An 11,398-nucleotide genomic window follows, 5' to 3' on the forward strand; every position below is an offset into this window, starting at 1 on the left:
AAATAAATATATACACGTGTATGTATGTTGTTAGAATGTGCACATAATCAGTTATAATTAGACAAAATTCATTAATAACTCAATAAAATCCATAAAATATACACATAAAATACAGAAATAATATACATTCAATATACTTTGGATTTAATAATCATTAGTGAATTTCGAGGAAGGAAAAGTGGAAACTTAAAATGCAGACAAACATGGGGTGGAATGCTAAAACGTGTAGCAGGGGCGATGTGATATAAAATGTGACAGACTTGAAACAAGGAATCTGTGTGCCTTGAGCGATTCGGTCATTTGGAATAGATGGAATGTGCTCTACAAACTTGTAAATGGGTGTGTAATGGGACAGTCTAGATGCAAAGTGGAAAGGTACAGATAATAGTGGGTAAAAAACCGCGCTGACACTCGAGCTACATGCCGTGGTTGACACCTTCCCATGGCATCATGAGTCTGTTGTGGATCATAGGATGATCAAAATGTTACCAGGATTAGTTTAATACTCGACGACTTTGTTATTATTGTCACTATCATTATGATAAGCCGGAGTACCATTCTAGTTGAAAAAGCCGAACGCTACAAGCCAAAGAGCCCTATTAGAAAAATTATCCCAGTACAGAGATAATAGGTTGAGACGCATAAAATTAAAGGGGAAAGTAAAGGAAAATAAATAACAATTAAACAAATAACTACGATTCGTGTCAACCTGCTCAACAAAACGAAATTGCAGCAAGTTTTAATTTTTGTATGTCTACCGATTCAACTGCATAATTAGGAAAAAACATTCCACAATTTGGTTACAACAGACATAACACTACTACAGTACTGTGGTGTATGAACCTTGCATCAAAGTAAGTGAGAATATTTCAAGTAATTGTCTGACTAATACTACGTAGTAGATGACATAGTCCGGGTAGTTCTAAATGCTAACGATGATCAGAATTATGAAAACTTTTATTGTATACCATCCAGGGCTGTGAGCTAATTGTACAACTGTAACAAAGATTGATTCCCAGATCAGGGAAAATAAATTTGATAGGCATTACGTTTGTGTCCCACAATTTCAAATTAAATTCAGCAAGATCAAATAGAACAATATTCAAAACATGATAAAAGAGAAAAAATTAAAAGCATTTCCTCAAGATAAACAGGTCGGCAATATATCATTGTTTATGAAGTTGATAAAGATGTAGAAAAGACACATCTATCAAGGATAAATTTTCAATCAAGGATCGCATATGGATTTCGAATATCTGAGTGAGAGTCATCAAAAATCTCACTAAGAGGTTTCATTTGAGTCTAACTTCACCCCTACCCTCATAGTAAATGGTAATCGAGTCTTTAATCTTAACATATACTGTACATTAAAGTGAACTTATTCTAAGTGTATTTTGATAAAGATGGATTGCTAGATTAATTATTCACCATTCAAGTCTAGAATTAGCAATAATTGCACATTTTTACAAAACTTGTGCATCAACATAATTGAAAAATTCTTGCCCAGGCTTCCCAATTTGACAATGGTAAGCCAAGCAGTGTAAATGTTAAAAAAAGAAATACAAATATATCATAAATTGTTTGAGGTACTCTTGGCTGTGAAAGAACACAGTGAAAATGAACAAATAAGATTCAATTACTGCCAAAAATTTCAAAATGAGAACGTACGATTTTTAAAATCTTAGAAAAATGACTAGAAATTGATTTACGTGTTAAAATGTGTTAAAATACTATGATAAGGTAACTACTTATATAAATTAGAGATACAGTAAAGTAAGGCTACATGTTGAAATGTGGGTAAAAACATATGATAACCAGTGACACAAAAAAGGAAATATCTGAAGCACACCATAAATTTTCATCTTATTGTAAAGTATTGTCACACATTTTGATATCTGAAAAGTATAATTCATAGACAATGCCCGTAATGTTTAGGAAGATTAAAATGAAAACAAAAGTTGCAAACAAAGAACAATGGCTTTAAAAAAAAGAAACAAACTTAGAACTAATGATATTATATAGGTCACGACTTATTGATATATATATATATATATATATATATATATATATATATATATATATAAATATATATATATAAGTATATATATGCATATATATACATATATATATATATATATATATATATATATATATATATATATATATATCAAATGTTTCAATCTAGAAAATATAATGAATTGAAAGACTATTTAAAGATCCTTTACCCTCGGGATTGAATGACTAATCCCCTGTAAGGGCTGGTTGAAGCTAACAAAGTTAAGAATAGTTGAAATCGATTAGCAAAGCTGAAACAATAATTAATTTGCTGAATGATACAGATTCTGATAATACTTTTTAGCGACAAAGGATGATAAGACCCTTGGCAATGCATTTTCAACAAAAAGAATTATTGCGTGATATTTCACCATTGTTTGTGTGAGTCACAGATCTCAAACCAAGCTTTTTGTATATCACAATTACGGTTATAACAAATACGAGTGCCCCCTATGCTTAATTTTATATAAAGATGCACTCACGCACATTGGTGAGCAATAAATAGTTTGCCAGACGCCATATCATATAAGCTGTTTTGATGTTAGTGGGCCATGCTTTTGGGGGTAACAGCCTCATCTTGAAAATACATTTGAAAACTGAACGGGAAACAAATTAGAGAAGAAAAAAAAACTTTCATGACCTATGTGGTCAGTAGTTAGACAATGGAAGACTGAAACAGGTTTGATTCCGAACGATCGCTCTCAAAGACAAGGGACGTAAAGTTTACCCCCTCACAAGTGAAGGCTTGCTAAGCGAGCAGAAGGCTGAACTCTTTTGACATTAGCACCTATTAAACATTTACTTCGAAGTAAATCCCTCTTCACCCCTAATTTCGAATTTGTTCATAGCTACAACTTCTCTAAAGAGCAGTTTTTACCACATCCTCTTAAAGTCACGGCCAAATCAAAAATTTTTATAACGAAAGGTACATGTTACGACTCCATCGTATTTCGCGAAGGATGATGCAGCTGTCCCAATGCTCTTACAAAACTGCTACACTACGATAGAAAACACTTTATCGACTCTCAGGAGTGATGGAATCTTAAAGTAGTGTCCACAACTCGTTACATGGCGCTATCTGCTCGGTCACCAATTACATAAAAAACAAACGTGGCCAATGGAATTCCCACTGTTATTTCAAAGGTTTTTAATAAGTAGATAACTACGTATCAGTGAGGTGGAGAGTATAAGAAAGCATTCTATTGAGTGTGACGCTATTTCGCTATACATTTATCTCACTACAAATGTGAAGAATATATCCCTAACTGTTGACATTTATGTTCTCTCTCTCTCTCTCTCTCTCTCTCTCTCTCTCTCTCTCTCTCTCTCTCTCTCTCTCTCTCCAATAGTACACCAGGCCGAGGTGACATTTCTGGGTACACATTTCTCTCTTTCATCTCTTTCACTTCACTACGTTAATGTATTAATGCTCTCTCTCTCTCTCTCTCTCTCTCTCTCTCTCTCTCTCTCTCTCTCTCTCTCTCTCTCTCTCTCAAAAGTTACATAAGTTTTTGTGTTACATAAACATCATCGGGTTGTTTATGGATTCAAATATGGGATCCAGTAAATAATAGATAGCAACCGAAAAAAAACTAAGGATAAATGAACACTTAATAAATGAATAAGTTTATAGAACATACTTTCATATCTTTTTCGTAAACATAATAAAATAGCTTTTGGTTAAACATTACATAGACCAAAAGTATTAGGAGTGAAATATATTAACTGGTAATCTGATATATATATATATATATATATATATATATATATATATATATATATATAAACACACACACACACATATATATATATATATATATATATATATATATATATATATATATATAAACACACACACACACACATATATATATATATATATATATATATATATATATGTGTGTGTGTGTTTGTTTGTATATGCATACATATACAATTATACATACATATACATACATATATATACATATATATATATATATATATATATATATATATATATATATATACATATATATATATATATATATATATATATATATATATATATATATATATATATATATAAATATGTTGTGTGTGTGTATTTTTATGAAAAATAATGAAAGCATAACCTTAAATAAAGTCAATACTGCAAGTCAGTTTACACATTTTTCACAGAAAAATCCTTCCTCGTAATAAGCAATGCAAACTGAGAAAAGGTGTTTTGAAAAGTACAAAATTCTGATTATTAAATTGGTTCATTTTCATGTTTACGAACCAAGAATAGTTTTTAGAAGGTCGCTCAAATAAGAACCAATTCTACATACATATAAGACTAATTCCATTGAATAATTAACCATTTACAGTTATTATTATTATTATCATTATTATTACTAATTATTATTATTATTATTATTATTATTAGCAAATTTAGAAAAAAGGATGCTATAACCAAATAAGGAAATTAGGAAACAGGTAGAATAGTGTGCCTGAGAACTTTAAACCAAGACAGTAAAAGACCTGTTTTTGATTTTGGAGTGACCTCCTAGATTGTCCTGAACGAAGAAAAGGGGGACTACATACATGCAAGAATATATTATAGTAAGAACTTTTAACAAAAGAAAAATAAGATTAACTGATATTAATATAGAAAAACATTATACATTCAAAGTCATTCATAAAAGCATACAATTATACATTCTCACTCCCAATATTTACCTGAACTAAGAAAGTAGGGAAAGAAAGTAGGGCAATCAAAGTGAAAGGTCATATATATCAATCTAAAATAGAATGCCACAAATACATACTCTATGAAAGGTATGCAATCTTTTGAAAGCAAGTTAAAACCGCTTCGAGCCGATTTAGTGCTTCGATCCAATTCCACGAAAAGACATCGTGCTTTTCGCAATTTATTCTGCTCTCCGTTTCCATCCCATTCAAATTATAATATAATCGAAAGAAAAGTTCAGAGTATAAGGTTACCAAAGGATTTTAACATATAGAGTACCTATTTGTTTATCCACAGAGAGAGAGAGAGAGAGAGAGAGAGAGAGAGAGAGAGAGAGAGAGAGAGAGAGAGAGAGAGAGAGAGAGACTAACCCAATACTTAAAAATTGACAATTGATTGTCGTAGCAACACTGGAAGTCATCGACGCGGCAAATAGATATTTATCGAATGAAATAACTTGCTATGAAGTCAGTCTCCATGTCTCTGAATGCAATGTCGTTTTAGCCGGTTGGTAGGGGTTCGCACTAGTCTACCTGTACTCAAAACAAGTTCGCCATTTTTTTTTTCCACCATCAATCAGTCCGTGGCCTTAGTACAGTAGAAATCTTGTAAATTTACATAGGTTCCTAGTCCGACCTTTACAAGATTTTGGCATACCAAAGAACACTTAATATAGATCTACAAATTCGACGTCATTGTTTATACTATGTTCCCTTTGCTTGATATCATCAAGGATGAACATTTTTCTGATTCCAGAGGCAACAAGTAAACATTCTCAAAATCTTTATACAGACATAACAAAACAGCTCATCAGACTGAATTTAAAGCAAGTTTTTTTTTTTAGATTATTCAGTTTGACACATATAGTTGAATCATTGATTTTTATATTACCATGAATACACTTGGAAAGTGTACTACAACAGAAACAACAACAAGGGCAGCCAGTTCTAGTCCACTGCAGGACAAAACCCTCAGACATGTCAATTCATACCTGGGGTTTTGGCTTGTTTTTATCACCACGCTGGTGATGGTAGAAGATTTTCGTCTGATCCCTCATAACAAACCAACGCAGCATGAGTGGCCCTGACAATTACAGCTTTGCTGATCATGGCAATACACAATACCTCTCTCAAAGATAAACTCAAATACAATACATTTACATTCTCTTACGGGTTGCCAACGCAAGAGCCTGTGTCTTGCATAAGGCAAGGCAATCTACACACACACACACACAATACACAAACGCTTTCATTGTATTAAAGCACCCCCACTCACAAACCAAGTCTCCTATCCACGTAACCTACATCTTTTTCTCCGAAATCGTGATGTCATCAACCGGACTTCTACCGAGTCTTTCAGTACACTTTTCAAGGTGTACCAAGAAAGGTCATTCCGCTAAAAATCGCTAAGCAATGGACTCTGTTACCTTCTCTCCCCCTGATAGAGATACAATTACTCGTGCCAGGGTGTTATGTAACCTTAGAATCAAACTCTCTATCTATTACTTGGAAAAGCTGTCTCGTTAACCCACCCCCATACAATATGCAAACCCACCAACTGTCTTTCGTCCGGTAATTTACCCATACCGTCTTTTCTGTCACCATACTTTAAAAAAACGATGGAGGAAGCGTGGGAACTACTATAAAATATACAAACAAAATCACATAAACAAAAGTATATACATAAATATATATACAGTATATATATATATATATATATATATATATATATATATATATACTTATATATACATATATATATATATATATATAATTATATATATACATATGTAAATTTATATATATATATAAATGTATATATATACATAAGCTATATATAAATTTATATACATATACGATTTATACATATATATGTAAAGAGAGAGAGAGAGAGAGATAGAGAGAGAGAGAGAGAGAGAGAGAGAGAGGGAGAGAGAGAGAGGGAGAGAGAGAGAGAGAGAGGAGAGAGAGAGAGAGAGAGAGAGAGAGAGAGAGAGAGAGAGAGAGAGAGAGAGAGAGAGTTGACATAAATAGAAGACAAAAGGTGAACTTATGAGTGCACCAGGGTCTCTATGAAATCTTATTAATAAAGCCTTAAATCCCTAACAGATAGAATTCCAAATCAAACAGAAATTTTCATTTCACTGAGACGAAGATCCCAGAATCAAGGTGGAATCAGACAAGGAGCCATATCATATGATGAGTGTCTCTTGGGGCGAAGAATCTACACAAAACACTTTACAGGAAGCAGATCATAGATGCAGAGGACATGTCTTAGCAAATAGACATGGATTGATTAAAGAGTGCATAGGGAACGGTGTTACACACAGAAAAATATGCGGATAAATACTTCCTTTAATTGTAACTTTTTCTAAAGAAATGAAGAACACTCCTATATATATAACCACTCTGATCCCGAGGTCGGTAAGAGAATCCACACTTTAACGTATTGATATATACGACTTATTTGAAATATGAAAAACACGTTTAAATGTGCAGCATTTATCACACACACACACACTTATATACATATATATATATATATATATATATATATATATATATATATATATATATATATATATATGTATATATATATATATATATATATATATATATATATATATATATATTTATAAATATATATATACAAATATATATATATATACATATATATATATATATATATATATATATATATATATATAGCTCTTCGCACCCCCCAAAAGAGATCAATACACCAAACGTTCAGCTGGGCTCCACAAGGCACTAGAAGAGTTGGGAGCCTCTGACCTACGTGGCTGAGGACTATGAAGCGCGAAGTAGGGGATGATGAATGGAGAAGTATTGAATTAAAAGCTCAAGATAGAAATGATTGGCGAAATCTAACCGAGGCCCTTTGCGTCAATAGGTGTAGGAGGTGATATATATACATATATATATATATATATATGTGTGTGTGTGTGTGTGTGTGTGTATTTAAGGTTACATTGAATGACAACTGACTGCTCACTTCAACTATTTTCACTTTGGTGCTTTTCAGTTTCCTGTAGGCAAATGACATAATTCTATTTGGTGAATCATGCGGGGAATTACAAAATATGATAGAAGATATGAGTAGAGAAAGAAGACATGCAGGATTGAAAATGAATATAAGTAAAACTAAGATAATGTTCAATGAAAATGCAAGGAGACAACATATAAGGGTTGTGGACGAAGATATAGGCTATACGTACTTGGGGCTGACAGTGTTTCCCACCACATGAGACCGAATTGAAATAAGGATAAGCATGGGATGAAGAGCATTTGGTCAACAAAATGAGATCATGAAACGTGAAATGCCACTTTCTCTAAAAAGAAAATTTGGTGCTACTATAATGTGATTCCTACCATCAGGATTCTATTATAGTGTGATTCCTACCTTATTTTTCGGGTATGAGGTGATTCCACACAAAGAAGGATAGGTAAAACATACTTCCTGACACTATTTTAATCTATTCTATTCTATAAAACATGCTAAAAAATCCATAAAACGCACTTTTGGTTAGGCTAGGTTAAATGGTCGTCTTGTTTACACTGTTTGCTTGTTTAGTTGGTTTGGTAACGCTTAATTGAGGTGTTAATCTTGTAATAACACCTTGGAAGGGGAATATTACATTATTTGGTTGTTTGCTTATTAGGATTTAAGCTATAGTAGATTTGAATCCCCATATTGAGGTAGGAACAGAAAATGAGGGTAGGAATCCCGCTATAGTAGCACCGGAATTTTTTTAATCAAGTGATTCTACCAGTATTAGCTTATGCATCAGAACCTTGGAACGTTACTAAAGCCTTAGAACATAAGCTAGTTACAATTCAAAGAACTATGGAAACTATAATGATGAGTATAACACTAAGAGACAGAAAAAGAGAAATATAGATATGAGAGGAAACTAAAGTAGAGGATATTCTGACATGTAAGAAAAAAAAATGGACATGGGAAGGACTTATCTGGGGGTACAGACCGGCATAAAAGGCGATAAACAGACGTTTGTACATCGACATGTTTGAGGCCTTTGTCCTGCAGTGGCCTAGCGATGACTGATAATGATGATGATATATACATATACTGTATATATATATATATATATATATATATATATATATATATATATATATATGTGTGTGTGTGTGTGTGTGTGTATAGTGTGTGTGTAGAAGTGACTTTTAACATTACAGCTTTCATTCTAAATTACATGTTATAATAGTGTTTAATAAAAAGATATATATACAGTATATATATATATCTATATATATATATATATATATATATATATATATATATATATATATATATTGCTGATAAGGCATAAGGTCATATTTTTTGTACATACATTTGAAATACCCCATAGTATATATCACATTACTTATGTCGTCTATGAGAGAGAGAGAGAGAGAGAGAGAGAGAGAGAGAGAGAGAGAGAGAGAGCCACGCAAACTATCAAATAATCTTTGTGGCAATAGAGCACATGTGTATACAATTAATGTCGCAAAATTCCAGATTAAGAAATATATAGTGTCACGTCTGCCTTACAAGAGATTACCCCCGAAGTCGAATTCTGACGAACAGGTGGATATGCCAACCCAATTAAAAGTATCTTTGTATCTTTTCTGATTAAGAAGTAATCTATGTTCGTGGTTGTCAGATGGCTGTGGTGGTTATTTATGTCCTTTCAGTAATGATAAAGATAGTTAATATTCATGGAGGGAAAGCACTTACTTATCTAGACCCAATTCCACATCAAACTAGTCTCTAACATACCTAGGCTACATACTCTAGGAGAAGGACCATAGTTGAATAACCGAGTTAGATGGTATTGAACGGGACTAACCACTTATTTTTTATGGTTTATACAAAGCTGTAGCCTAACCTAGCAAATAACTTAGTTTAATTCTTATATATATATATATATACACACACATATATATATATATATATATAAATATATATATATATATATATAAATATATATATATATATATATATATATATATACATATATATATATATATATATATATATATGTATATATATATATATATATATATATATTAGGCTATGTGTGTGTGTGTGAGTATATTTACATAAATATGTGTAGGTAACTATCTAGCAATTTATAGATACATAAAATTTATATACAGTATATATATATATATATATATATATATATATATATATATATTTATATATATATGTGTGTATATATACATGTGTATATATATATATATGTATATATATATATATATATATATATATATATATATATATATATATATATATATATACTGTATATATATATACATATATATATATAAATATAAATATATACATACACATACGTGTGTGTTTGAAAGAAATCAACATACAATGAGGCATGCCATAGAAATAAATCTTTAACTCATATCAGGATCGAACCTTGAACTCTCAACCAGAGGCAAGGCCGAATCCAAGATCCATGATAACTTAGACGGTAGTAGCAGCCTTGCCTTTCATTTGATTATTTACCGCCTTGTTCTAGTGTGCCGTAGGAATTAAACTAAACCCATACACTTACAAATGTATTAATGAAGATCAATATATATGTATATATATATATATATATATATATATATATATATATATATATATATATATATATAAATATATATATATGTATATATATACATATATATATATATATATATATATATATGCATTTATATATGATATACATATATATACATATATATATATATATATATATATGGGTGTGTATGTATGCATGTATTTAAGCATATATGTATATATATATATATATATATATATATGTATATATATATATATATATATACTATATATATATATATATATATATATATATATGTGTGTGTGTGTGTACATGTGTGTGAGTGTGTATTTATATACATATATAATATATATATATATATATATATATATATATATATATATATACATACGTGTTGAGCATAATTTTCCGCATAAGCAACTTCTACTAACATGTAACTTTTCTGATATTCTTCCTTTTCTATTACTTTTTTTTAGATCAAAATTTGAAGGAGAATTCGATAACCAACACCAAAGTAAGACTTCTAGCCAAACTTTTATTTTGAGAAGAAAAAGTTTTGAAAATCGTAGGGATAGACACCACCTTTACACCATGACTTGTACCTTTAAAAGGAAAATTAATATAATATATATACAGTACATCTCTATGAAAACATTTCGTAGCACCACAATTAGAAAAATAAAATCAAACTTCACAACACCACACTTTCTATCTCTTTCAAAAGAAAGCAGTGTCACTTCTAAACAAATTCAGATTCACAATTCACTTCTGCCAAACTTCTAAAACTTAATATGCAGTTCAAACTATCATACCACTTGGATTCCGTAGTTTTCATTCATATAAACTGATAATTGTATTTCAGCAACATGGAAAAGGGGAAAGTACATTTGCATCTAATGTAAAAGAACTATCCAAGTTAAAACTCGTAAGTAAATTCTCACCGGGAATCTTGTAGAAGGAGTAATGCCTTTCCATGGACAGAAACAATTACGTTGGCGTACCTTGTCACGACTCCCGGAACACAGGAA

General features: G+C 31.0%; 1 protein-coding gene across 1 annotated transcript in view; it reads right to left on the reverse strand.

Annotated features, from left to right (window-relative positions):
- Window positions 1-11,398, reverse strand: part of LOC137619483 (plasma membrane calcium-transporting ATPase 4-like) — a 230,634-nt gene extending 219,236 nt beyond the window's left edge. The window contains exon 1 of the mRNA XM_068349545.1: window positions 11,312-11,398. The gene's annotated coding sequence lies outside the window, so the exon portion shown is untranslated. The remainder of the gene's footprint in view (window positions 1-11,311) is intronic.

This window comes from Palaemon carinicauda, chromosome 26 (genome assembly GCF_036898095.1).
Source record: "Palaemon carinicauda isolate YSFRI2023 chromosome 26, ASM3689809v2, whole genome shotgun sequence".
Lineage (NCBI taxonomy): Eukaryota > Metazoa > Arthropoda > Malacostraca > Decapoda > Palaemonidae > Palaemon > Palaemon carinicauda.